General features: G+C 30.5%; 1 protein-coding gene across 1 annotated transcript in view; it reads right to left on the bottom strand.

Moving 5' to 3' along the window:
• The window catches only part of LOC126745874 (serine-rich adhesin for platelets-like), a 200526-nt gene extending 192321 nt beyond the window's left edge, over positions 1-8205 (bottom strand). The window contains exon 1 of the mRNA XM_050453908.1: positions 7845-8205. The gene's annotated coding sequence lies outside the window, so the exon portion shown is untranslated. The remainder of the gene's footprint in view (positions 1-7844) is intronic.
• Positions 8206-13893: the final 5688 nt, after the last annotated feature.

The following is a 13893-nucleotide window of genomic DNA, read 5'->3' as shown; positions in this document are numbered from 1 at the left end:
AGGTCACTAAATAGGTACTACATACAAGTGACTGTTTGATATGATGTAGAGAGCAAAAGCCCTTAGGATATAATAACATAATACATCACTTAAACTTACTATATTACAAGGAACACTTTGGAAGCGATATTAGTAAACTATTTAATGTAAGTTAAATAGTTTACTAAGAATAAATCATTATTTTTATATTTAAATGGAAAAAAATCTACGGGGTGTTATAGTTCAATGGGTAACTGAAAGTATTCCGGTCATTCTCCACTAAATTTATTTAAAACCATCAATCCAACATGTTTCGGACATAGAACATGTCCATCATCAGGGATGCTATAAAAGAATCAAGGAAACTTATAAGATATAAAAAAAAACTAATTTTTAACGAAAGGTATTTAAATTACGTACACAATTCACACAAGTACACAAGGGATTCTGTCAAGATACTAGATGTATAAGTTTGACAGACCTCCTTAATCGTGTAAGTAACTTTAATACTTTTCGTAATTTACCACGCTAAAAATTAGTTTTAATCTATAAGGTGTTTTAAATTGGTTAAATTAGGGCAAAGTTGAGAATTGTTGAGATTAACAATATGCTGTTTTAAAAAAATAAAAATTCCGAATGGCTCCGAAGATATTTGAAAAAATGAGAAATTTTGGAAAAATGGATTTTATTTTTTTCTGAGCTTATTTCTTATCCGATTTTTAAATAATTTGCTTTTTTACATTGCTACTTTTTTGCTGCAGTAGGTTGTGGAAAACTCTCAAGACAATATTTAAACTGGTATAAATATTATATATATGTTTTAAATACTTGTATATTTGGTTAGTATTATAGTACAAAGTGACAGGTATTTTACTTTACAGGATGGAAATGTCATTAGAACGTCAGAAATGTATTTGTTTATGTATGCGCATTAGCACCATACTTTATTTAAAAACTTTGGATAAAAATCTTGGTATGTTTGGTTTTTGGTTTTAGTAAGCCTAAAAGTAAATATAGAGATCGAATGGATGAAGGAACCAAAGAAAACTTAATGAGTTATGGATAAGTGATTTTTGTACTTTTTGCGCTACATAAAAAAATACTGTGTAGATAAATGAGAACCTAAAGAAATCTACACGCAAAGTTTCCCAACATATTATTGCCTCTTATACAAGTGTTTGGAGACAACTTAAAAAACACTGGATTTAAGCCATTTAAAATTCATGTAACTCTAAAATTGCATCCTGGTGATGCTGAAAGACGTGTGTTTTTTTTATAATTGGCAAGAGCAAAAAATTACTGAAAATCCCAATTTTCTTGAGAATCTGATATGGACCGAAGAAAGTACAGTGGTGGCCAAAAGTATGGAAACTTTTCTAATTTGTATTTTTATTAAGAAACCAGGAACCAAATAAAGTTACTCATATTGTGATAAAGTATATATAATATATTACCTAACTTAACATATTAATTTGAATTTAAACGTATTATAAAAAGAAAATTAAATAAAATTAATATTTTCTTGGACAAAAGTTTGGAAACTGAAGAAAGTTATTTATATAAATTACATATAAATCAAAATCTGTTAATATTTTGTGGCATATCCCTCCGATTTTATTACTTCTCTACATCTTCGTGGCATAGAATCGACAAGTCTTGCACCGTCTTCACTGGAAATGGCAGCCCATTCAGTTTGCAGTATTTCCCATAGTTGAGCCTTGTTTGAAATCGAATGGTTTCGAATCTTCCTGTCCAAATGATCCCATAAATTCTGTATGGGATTCAGATCTAGGGACTGTGAAGGCCAATCCATTAAAGCAATGCTCTGTTCATTTAACCAGTTTTTCACAAATTGGGACTTGTGTTTAGGGTCGTTGTCTTGCTGAAACAACCATCTCAATGGCATTTCCTCCTCAGCATATGGCAACATGTTGTTCTCCAATATGTCTTTGTATAGAACACGGTCCATTATTCCATCAATTTTAACCAGGGGGCCAACACCTGATCGGGAGAAACAACCCCACACTATTACGCTTCCACCACCAAGTTTTCCGTAGGCATTTGGTATTTGTGGCTGTACCTTGTACCTTTTGGTCGCCGGAGATAACGTCTCCCGTCACTCCCAAATAATTGAAACTTAGTTTCGTCACTAAACAATACAGTATTACAATTTTGGTGAGACCAGGTTAGATGATCTCGTGCAAATTTCAAGCGATCTTTCTATTTTTCTTTGATATTAGTGGTTTCTTTACAGCAACTCTTCCAAAAAGCCCCACTTCATTTAGCCTTCTTCACACCGTGCGATCAGAGACAGAAATCTCCATTTCACTCATTTCTCCAGAAATATCTATAGAAGTTTTCTTTGGGTCGTTCATCGATATTCTTTTCATTACCTTCATAGCCCTTTTGGACCACTTTCTTGGTCTTCCTTGCTTGTGGGCTACCGAAACATTTCGTCTCTCTTCAAATTTTTTAATTATTTTTGAAACAGTGCCTTTTAAAATGTTTAAATTTTTACTTATTCCAATTTGTTTATAACCCTTCTGGTATAGTTCAACTATTTTACTTTTTAAATCACTAGATAAGTATTTACACTTAGGTAATGTGCCTGTCTTTACTCGAACAAAATCGTACCATTAAACAGCTTGTAGTAAACAATTATTATGATTTTATTAAAGGTTTCCATATATTTGGCCACAGAGAAATAACTCCTCTTTCATCAAAACTAATAAACAACATTCTTTTGCTTTACCTCCATTGGAATTTCTTTATTTGCTGATAAGCTGTTTATTTATATTTTTGAGAGTTTTCGCATTGCGATATTTTCTGCATTTTTTGAAAAAGTTTAAAGTTTCCATACTTTTTGCCACCACTGTACATATTTTTATCAACTATGGTATTTTTTCCAGAAATAGTAAACGCATTTGGAGCGAAAATAATCCCCGACAATTTCTGGAAATTCGGGCATCACAAAGTGCGATTTAGCCTAAATGTTTGGGCATGTATTTATAAAATCATAAACTCCTAACGGAGATTCTTATTACCAGTTTTTAAGATTCGATATTGAAGACTGTTTGGATCACGTGATTTCCTTAGAAAATTAGTATAATATTTGTTTTGGTTAAGATGGTGCTCCCCCACACAATACATGACACGTTTCAAATTACTATCTTACAGAAAAGTTTGGTAATAGGTGGATCGGAAATAATGGTTCTGTAAGATAGCTGGCAAGGTCTCCTGATTTAAATGATTTAGATACATTTTTATAAGAAACACTATGATATTATGCGGAAATAATAATCGTATAACCCTGAACTAATGTGTGTACACTACTACGGTATTGTATTGCTAGTATTTGTGTTCATGAATATATAAGAGGTAACCTTTATTGATATTGACGGCTTTAATATTGTTTTGTCAGTTTATGCACAGCTTACTACAGCAAATTTACTTTTTTCAAAAATTCAGGTTTTTAAAAATTAAAAATATTATTTGTAATACTTTTATATTTTAAAAATGCAAAAACCAAGTATAACGGCCTTAAGAAAAAGGAAGTTGATGATGGTTGGCAAAAGACGAAATTTCGTGTTAAAAATTTAAAATTTTAAAAAATGGCATATCTAAGCAAGCCTTGTGTTATGTATCTTGTGCTGTCGATGATCATGTCTTGGATGTTATTAACACTTCTTTACAAAATGGAGTCTTCCCGGAATCATGGAACCTGTCTACTGTTGTTGCTGTTCCCAAATACCAGTACCAAATACCATCACAAATACTATCAGCCATAGTGAGTTCCGACCAATTAATACGGTACCTGTCTATGAAAAGCTCCTTGAGGTGTTTGTAAAAGAGCAACTCCTAAATTACTATAACGAAAACTCGATAATTATTGAAAATCAGTCCGATTTTCGTGAGTGTCGTCACTCATGTGAGTCTGTTGTCGTTAATATATGTGATAATTTTCTCAGAGCCATTGATAATAATAAATATGTTTTAGCGGTACTTTTAGATTTTAAACGAGCATTCGAAACGATAGACAGAGAAATTCTGCTATATAAAACCAATTGGGAATTAGAGGTGATGTCTTGAACTGGTTTGAATCTTATTTGCGTAATAGAGTCCAACGTGTGTAGTATGGAAATAGTCTCTCTCAGATCCTTAATGTTGTGTTTGGTGTTCCCCAGGAAACAGTTTTGGGACCATTATAAGTTATACAAAAATGTAAAACTATGTTATTTGCAGATGACACAATGATTTACATAATAGGAAGCAATATTGATCAGAGAGTAACTGATATAAATAGTGACTTAATCAACATTTTCAGCTGGCTTTGTATCAACAAATTATGTTTAAATACAAGTAAATCTAAATTTTGCTTTTTACCAAAAAATTGAAAAATAATCAAATAAATACTGACAATGTGAACATCACCGTAGGTAGGGAGAATACTTTTTAAGAAAAATAAATAAAGTATTTAGGTACAATTTTGGATGCAAATTTAAAATTTATCGCACATGCAGATTACACCATAAGAAAATTTTCCAAGAAAGTTGGGTTTATTAATAGAGTTGGAAAAAACTTATCAATGCATACAAAGCCCTGCTATATAATGCCATTGCTGTTCCCCGTTTGCAGTTTTGCTCCACATGATTGTTCAATCTACCTAAAAACAAGGTGAAACAATTTGAAGTAATTCAAAATGGAGCAATGAGACTAATCCTAAAATGCAATCGATACACTCCTGTTATTGTTATGTTAAGTGTGCTAGGTGTGACATCTGTCAGGCAAAGGATTGTGATTAGTGTGTATGTATTTATTTTTAAATTAAAACAAAGTCTTCTACCCACATAGATATGTGATAAAATAAGAGTGTTCGGAGATGTCCACAATAACTGCACCAGAAATAATACACACTTTGTCCTTGATAGATGCAATACTAGTCAGATGTTGAATTCTGTACTCAGAAAGGGGCTTATTGAATTTAATAATTTGCCAACTGAAATCAAAATCTGTGATGATTTAAAACAGTTTAGGAGGCTATTGAGAAAATTTATCAGTGTGTGAATGTCTTATTTTATTTTTATACATGTTAACATTTTATTCTTAGTTTTAGTTGTTTCATTTTATTTATACATTTTTAAATAGTAATTTTTAGTTATTTTTAAGTTTTCTTTTACCGTTTTATCCTTCATATTACCTTTGTTTGTGTAGTTGTTGTTTTGTATAAATACTTATTTTATTTTGGTTTTACAATTCTAACTCGTACTTTGTTTTATTATTCATTTTACCTTTATTTATGTAGTTGTAGTTTGTACAGTAGTGGCCAAAGGTAGACAAGTATTATTTTCATATAATTGTTTAAAGATTTACCCACAGGTCCCCTATATTTTAAATTATTGTTATTTGTAAGGCGGTCTATAAAAAGATACCAATAAATTTCGGTTAAATATTTTGCTTGCTATCAGATAAAGCAATAATATAAATATAGCTGGTCAAAAGTAGATAGACAAAAATAATTTTGGAATTATTTTTTTATCTAGATATGTATAAAATAAAATTAGTATAGTAGCTTCTCTTTAACTCAAGGTGCATAACATCCAAACATACCACGCGGAATTAGATTCTCTCTTGATTTAAGACAACGCATTATTAATGCATATCGCGCGGGTGATCGTCAAATTGATATTGCTCGTAGATTTTGTGTTAAAAGAAAAGCTGTTTGGGCAGCTATCAAAAGATATGATAGGACAGGATCATTAGAACCAAAAAATAAATCTGGTCGAACAAAAAAAATGGACATTAGAGTTGTACGCAAATTAAAACAAATTAGCCAGAATCACCCTTTCACGACTTCTCGTCAAATTCAGATAGAATTACAGGCTCTAGGGATTTGTAATGTGTCCTCAAGGACTGTAAGGCGAAGGTTGATAGAAGAGAATCTATTTGCACGTAGGCCAGCAAAAAAACCATTGCTTTCAAAAAAGAATCGTTTAGCCCGATTGGAATTTGCCCGTCAGCATATACACTGGACAAAGCATGAATGGAAACGGGTTTGCTGGAGTAACGAATCGAAGTTTAATTTGTTTAATTCAATATGTTAGACGTCCTTCTGGCCAGCGTTTGAATCCCAAGTACACAAAACCCACAGTTAAGCATGGAGGTGTATCAGTGATGGTTTGGGGATGCTTCTCAGCGCATAGAGGGCATAATGGACAGGTTTATGAACAGGGATATTCTCAGAGATGTTATGTTGCCCTATGTCGAAGACAATTTACCATTGAGATTCTAATTCCAGCAAGATAATGACCCGAAGCATTCCTCCAAAATTACGAAGCAATTTTTCGAAAAAGAAAAAATACCAGTTTTAAAATGGCCATCCCAGTCACCCGATCTTAATCCCATCGAAAATTTATGGGAAATTGTAGATCGTGATATTAGGGATACAAACTAATCAAATAAAGGTGAATCATTTGAACGGTTGCAACAGAAATGGAAAAATATTGGTTTTAAACTCATAGACAATCTTATTGAATCAATGCCATGTAGATGTCAGGCTGTAATAGACAATAATGGGTATTTCACAAAATACTAATATTGTAGATGGTTTAGTTTGTAATTAAAAAAAATACTTCGAAAAAAAAGAGTATTGGTTATTTTTTAAATTTGTCTATCTACTTTTGGCAATTACTGTATGTGTATTTATTTTATTTTTGTTTTACAATTTTAACTCGTATTTTGTTTTATTGTTGGTATTTTATTTTAGGCTTAAATTTTAAGCTTAAGGTATTTATACCTTTTCTGTATGTGAGACTATGTTTTTGTATATGTATGCCATTTTGTACAAGCACAAACTTTTTTCAATTTATTTGTTTTTTATTTTTATTGATTTAAATTTTTAAGTTTTTTTTTAAATATTATCTATTGTATTACCTCTTATAGCTCAATCTAAATAAATACGTTATTATTATTATTAATAAATCTTAAAGCACCATCATGTAGCACGAACAAAGTGGCAATGCAAAAGTGTAAATCATTTAAAAATCGGATAAGAAGTAAGCTCAGAAAAAAATAAAATCGATTCTTTAAAATTTCGTATTTTTTAGAATATCTTCGGAACAATTCGGAATTTTTAACTTTTTTAAATGGCATATTGCTAAGCCTAAAAATTCCCAACTTTGCTCTGATTTAACCATCTTCATATCTTTCATCCGCATTTTGAGGGTTGAATTTGAAACACCCTGTACATCTTATAAGTTTCCTTGGTTCTTTTATAGTATTCCTAATGAAGGCCATGTTCTATGTCCGAAACATGTTGGATTAATGGTTTTAAATAAATTTAAAGGGGGTTGGCCGGAATACTTTTAGTTACCCACTAAAATTTTATATTTTTGTTTTTTTTTTTGTATCCAAACTTATATGATACCAATTTTCCTAATAATATGTTAAAACTAATATAATCTACTGATTTTTGTGTAAGTTTGTTTTGTTATAAAATATATAAGATGTTAAATAATATATCATCTTGAAAAATAATGTTTTTCTCATATGCTAATGCCTTGATGATTATTTTAGATTTTATTAGTTTTCTTGAAGATTCCCAAAGATTTGTGATGTACTGTAAGTCTCATCAAAGATATTTGCGATTCTCGTTTTTTAAATAAATACATGACTGGAATGTGCAGCAAAATAACAATTTTGCTACCTGTAACTGAATGTTTAAAATCTTTTTCTACATAGTTTTAAACCATAAACCACAGCTGAATAAAATGAAAAATGTGCGTTTTTATCTGTTTCCTTAAAATGCGCGATATTTTTTACAAAAATTTTAATTACTTAAATAACATTAAAAACCAATCAATACATACCTGTCAAACCCAAAAACAACTATAAGCGTCCTTCCAAATGACCGGGTCGCCCTTTTAACAAAAAAAAAGTATCAAATGTCGACCCTTAACCTTCAAAATATCGACTAAAGAAACGGCGTGTAAGTCCGAAAATGTGCCCTTTCCACTTCACGAACATCAAACTGTCATCCGGCACAAAAAAACTTCAAAATCACCTTTTTTTTATCAAATAATTAATAATAATAATAATACTAGTAAGACACACTTATCGTAATCAAAAATCGGAAAATAAATGTCACGGACTCTCCGCGCTCCGTCTGTATCGTAGAATTCGTTCTGTCATACGCGGTAAGGCGCACTGCAATCGACTGCGAAAAAGACGCGCGAGAGACGCGAAACGTTCGGCGGATGGATGGCGGTGGTGAGGAGTCGACAGGTGCGGGTTGATTCTCACTTTTAGATGCTAAAAGGGATGAGAAAAGGGGTCGAAAACCAGTTTTTTTTTCTGTATTGATTATTTTTTTGTATATTACTTACAGTGAGAGAAATACTTTACCGAAATCCATTTAGGAGTGCAAAAAAGGGTGGATAGTCATGAAGCAATAATAAACCGTCGGCGCTAGAATTTTGGGTAGTCCATCCTCCGCTAGTGCGGAGCTATTTACATCTGTGGTAAATGTGTCGAAAAAAAGGCCGTTTTGACGAAAAAGTACCTACACACTTTTTTTCTGCAGAAATCGTTAAAAGAGCATTCAAAAAGCTTGAAATTTGTGACCTCGACGCGGACCGGGTTTTTTTAAAAAACTCAAAAGTTTTTTAAGTTTTTTGGATTTTATTTATCTCGGGAATGGTAAGTTTTTGGAAAAATTTGTAACGACAAAAAATGTCGGAGACATCATTTTCTACAACTCTTCTTATTGAATCCACTTGCTGCGAAAAAAATTACAAAAAATAGATGACGCCAAAGTATCCAAAAAAGCGTTTTTTCGCTTTTTGGAATAGAAAAAATTTATTTATTGCAACAGTGTCAGTGAAAAAGTTGTTAAAAAAAACCTACAAAATTCATTTAAAAAATTTTCTTGGCCGATAAACCGTTCCCTAGTTATAGCGTGTACAATTACGACTATTTTGCTTTGTATGATGAAATCAAGCTTTTTCATACTCAAAAAATTTAAAAATGTTCTTCCATATTTACAATAAAAAAAATATTTTCAATTGCAAAATGATAAATAATAATAATGAACAATACTAAGAAAATGAAAAATATTATATGATTATTTAAGAAAATAGTATATTATGAATATTAACTTCATTGATCGAAAGAGATATAAAAAAAAATTCATGCGCAGAATATCCCTTGTTGGGAAACTATGAAAGAATTCGATGATAGTGGTTACTTTCATGATAATCTTTGTTTAAAATGTTTTGTACTTAAATTAATCCTTGTTCTATCAGCTTGTTGCGCTATTACAGTGAGATTAACTGTCACTATTTATTAATTAAAATTGTTAATGTTTAATAATTAAAGTTGTTTGTAATTCTTACTTTAGAAATTATTATGCTTGCTCACTTTGATAAGGTTACATAAGATTTTTTTCATTTTATAATAAAGTACGAAAAAAATTGTTGTTTATTACTTCACACATTTACAATACGTACAATTGTTTATTTACTTGAATAGTTTATATATTATGAATATTAACTTCATTGGTCGAAAGAGATATAAAAAAAAATTTATGCGCAGAATATCCCTTGTTGGGAAACTATGAAAGAATTCGATGATAGTTGTTACTTTCATGATAATCTTTGTTTAAAATGTTTTGTACTTAAATTAATCCTTGTTCTGTCAGCTTGTTGCGCTATTACAGTGAAATTAACTGTCACTATTAATTAAAGTTGTTAATGTTTAATAATTAAAGTTGTTTGTAATTCTTACTTTAGAAATTATTATGCTTGCTCACTTTGATAAGGTTACATAAGATTTTTTTCATTTTATAATAAAGTACGAAAAAAATTGTTGTTTATTACTTCACACATTTACAATACGTACAATTGTTTATTTACTTATTTATTTATTCATTAAATACATTGACGTGTAAATCACTCTTTTGCGATAATAATATATAGTAGTACTTGAGTGCACAATATAATGATAATGTAAACAAATATAATAATAATGTAAAAATTGAAAACCTAATAAAATTAAATTAACTTAGTCGATGATGAACAGATCAGCGATATTCGTAAAAATAAAAAAAATCACAAAAAAAAGATCATTATCGTTTATAAAAATCTTTTCGAATTTCTTAACAATTTTTTTTTTAGTGTAACCCTAAATAACCTTTCGATAAATTACAAAACTAAATTCAAACACAACTGTTCACATTTTTAAGGAATTATCAGATTTTTGCGCAACTTGTGTTGAAAATTGTGTCTTTTGACCATCATTTCTTAAATTTTACTAACTGACCTGGAAAAGAAAATTACTTGACTGCTTGGCAAGTGATTTCAAAAGTTGGCGTATCTAATCTAGCTTTCAAAATGGTAAGATACTTGCTAGATTATTGCTTTAATAGGTGTGTATTTTTTTTAGTACATAGTCAAATGTACGCCGCTACTCTAAGCTAAGTTAATTTTACAGTCAAAATAAATGAAATAAAAGAATATTTAAGTCGCAACAAATGTTCAAATTGTCTGCCTCCATTCTTGATACGGCGTTTTAAATTGGATTAGTACACACTTTTGCTTACTTTTAATTTCTCACATTTTGTTAATTATTGTTCCCGTAAAGTAGGCAAATTTAAAGAAATTATTAAAATTGGGTGACCATAGCCCTAGGCTATTCTTCCACCCCGCCCTATCTACCTGTACGGGTATTTCCTGTTTAGAAAAACTTTTACAGTGTAAGACAGGTAGTGGCGCATCTTAGGTCATTAATTAAGACCTTTGCTACGGCAGGGCTGCGTTTAGCGGCGGCAAAGCCAAAGCTAAAAACATCTTTGACATTTCTCCTGACCAATTGATAACGATTCATGTTGGAACGACATTACACAGAAAAAAAAGGGTACTTAAAATGTGAATTAGACACTTTATTTGAGAAAATCTAAGGATTATATATCCGCAAGAAGATAAAGGTTTAATTTAAGAATATTATATTTTCCATTTCAAGATGTTTATAGAATTGGTTTAAGTCGACAAATAACTTATTGTGAGAATATATTGAAATTTCATTTGAGAATATCATATTCTTGCAAGGAACATTTTTTTCTTTAAAGCGATGAAATTTAATTATTTAATTCAAATTTATTTTTTCTTACATTGACCATTTTGGTAATTTGTATTGAAATGGTCATATTCTTAATTTAAGTAATTCTACTGTTAACAATAAATCTATGAACATATCGTTTTGACGAATTGCTTCATCAAACCAAAAATATTTAAGACAAGCTACAATGAGTTATAAATTTAACTTAAAGATGTGAAGAATTGCTTTAAACCGCCTGGAAAATTAAATTGAATATTAAATAGTATTAAATTAAAATGTTTATGGCTTGTTATTAATATTTTTTATTCGATTTAAATAGGTTAAATATTTGAAATGAGTAATATTTACACTCAGTTGAAATAAATTAATAGTTTTATAGTATTTAGTGCTGTGGTATTTATTGGGTTCTTTTTGAATCAAAATAAAAATACCAAAAGGCACACACTTTCTGGTAGTTTTATTTTGATAGCAAAAGAACCCTATAAATTACCACAACACTAAATAACATAAAACTGTCAATTATTATTTCAACTATAAGTTACAAGTGTAATAATTGCTATAATGTATTAAAAATTCAACCGTTTTATATTTTATGATTTATATTAATAGATAAATTAATAGAACAGTTCTACGCAAACATATGTTTATTATCCAAAAACAAAAACCTACATACATTATAGAGGAACAAATATTACTTTAAATAATTGTAACAAAAACAGTAAACAAAAAAAAAACAGGTTCTGTGTATGTTTTTTAAATATAGGTACATTTTTGTCATAAAGTACTCATACAAAATGAAACTGTGAACAAATATTATCTAAAAACAAAAACTTATACATACATTATATAGGAACAAATATCACTTTACATTGCAACAACAACAGTAAACCAAAAGAAACACACATTTTGTGTATGTTTTTTAAATATAGGTACATATTTATCACAAAGTACAAAGTAGGTACTCATAGAAAATAAAAATCTAAGTTAGTCTATGACTAACAAGAGGCAAGCAGGGTACGCGTGGCGTGGTACGCCGACGTTGCCATTTTTGAGATGAACAAAAAGTTTCATTTGAGAATATATAAATTCAATTGAATACATTGATTTTATTGTAAGAAAATAAATATTCAAAGCAACAATTTATTTTCTTCAAACGAACCGGGTATAGTCTTCACTTGATTAATAGAGTATTTTAAACTATATATATGAGCTTTAAAGCAATAATATATATCTTTCTAAACAATAAACTGATTTATTTAAATTAATTAACTTGAAAAGCTTAAATTGAACATAACATTTACTAAATTCAAGATTATAATGACTTGAATTAATACCTTTATTATTCAAATGGGACATTTCACTTGTTTTTATTTGAGAATACATTTAATACAACTAAATCTATGAAATATTTTGATTAAAAAAGTATTGTCTTTTTAAATCTGTATTTTAAATATTTTGTTTCCTATTTATAAAGAACTCTATTTCCGCAATTTAAGCCTATTTATTTCAATTAAGAATGTATTATTCTTGAAAAAATGAGAAAATTTATTCACTTGTTAGGAGTAATCGTTTTTTTCTGTGTATGTCGTTCCGAATGCATGACGTCCGAACGCATCCCAGTACTTTGCTCTGATCCGTTTACTACGCATCTTTCTGTATTCGTGTTTTGTTTATTTTGTTTTTTTCGGATTTTTTTGTTAATTTGACTTGATTTATTGGACTTGATTTGGATTTTGGCTCTTTTCTGGACTATCGATACCTGTGTGATTATGTGATTAGTAAACGAAACCATGCCAGATCGTTATACTGCTCGGGAATATGCTAACATGCATCTCATCCCAAATGAAGAGCGTTATCTAGATTACAGAGTATTTCTAAATGTGCATGGATTACTTCTAGATGGCCGATTCCCAAATCAAATGGGTGCTGCAGGCAGGCCACGCTTGCCTTACGAAGCCGAAGTCTTACAAGAAGTTGCACGTAATCCGACTATCTCAGTACGTGGAATAGAAACAAGGACAGGCGTGTCTAAAAGTTCGGCACATCGAATATTGAAAAGAAACCAGTTACATCCGTACCACGTACAACAAGTACAAAGTTTATTACCTCGAGACTACCCGACAAGACTTAAATTTTGTCAAATAATGTTGCAAAGACATGGAGAAGGTCCGCGATTCTTGGAATGAATTTTATGGACCGAGGAATCGACTTTTAAGAAGGATGGATACATAAATCTCCCTAACTTACATGAGTGGCATGTGAAAATCTACATTTACAGCGAAAGGACCGGTCACAATACCAGTTTAAAGTAAACATGTGGACAGGAATACTTAATGGTAGAGTTATTCAGCCATTCGAGTTGCCGGAAAATTTGAACGCCGAAGTTTACCTAGATTTCTTGAGAAATCATTTACCAGACTTACTAGAAGATGTGCCACTTAATATTTACCGAAACATGTGGTTTCAACAAGACGGCTGCCCGGCCCACTATGCTCGTCCAGTAAGGGAATTTCTGGACAGAGAATATCCGAACAGGTGGATAGCGGCTATTAGAAAAGGTAGCTGAACTGCGCCAAAAAATACAGGCAGCCGCTGAACAGATCAACAATGGAAGATTCGCCCGATTAATAACGCGATCTTTTCTAAAAAGGATTAGAATGTGTATTAGGAATGAGGGCAGACAATTTGAGCATTTGTTGTAACTCTAATAAAGATTTATTTTATTTACTTTGATTTTGTTCCATTATTTATTTTGACTATAAAATTAACTTATTTAGCTTAGAGCAGCGGCGTACATTTGACTAT

This window comes from Anthonomus grandis, chromosome 1 (genome assembly GCF_022605725.1).
Source record: "Anthonomus grandis grandis chromosome 1, icAntGran1.3, whole genome shotgun sequence".
NCBI classification, from domain to species: Eukaryota; Metazoa; Arthropoda; class Insecta; order Coleoptera; family Curculionidae; genus Anthonomus; species Anthonomus grandis.
This window is presented reverse-complemented; position numbering and strand designations above follow the sequence as displayed.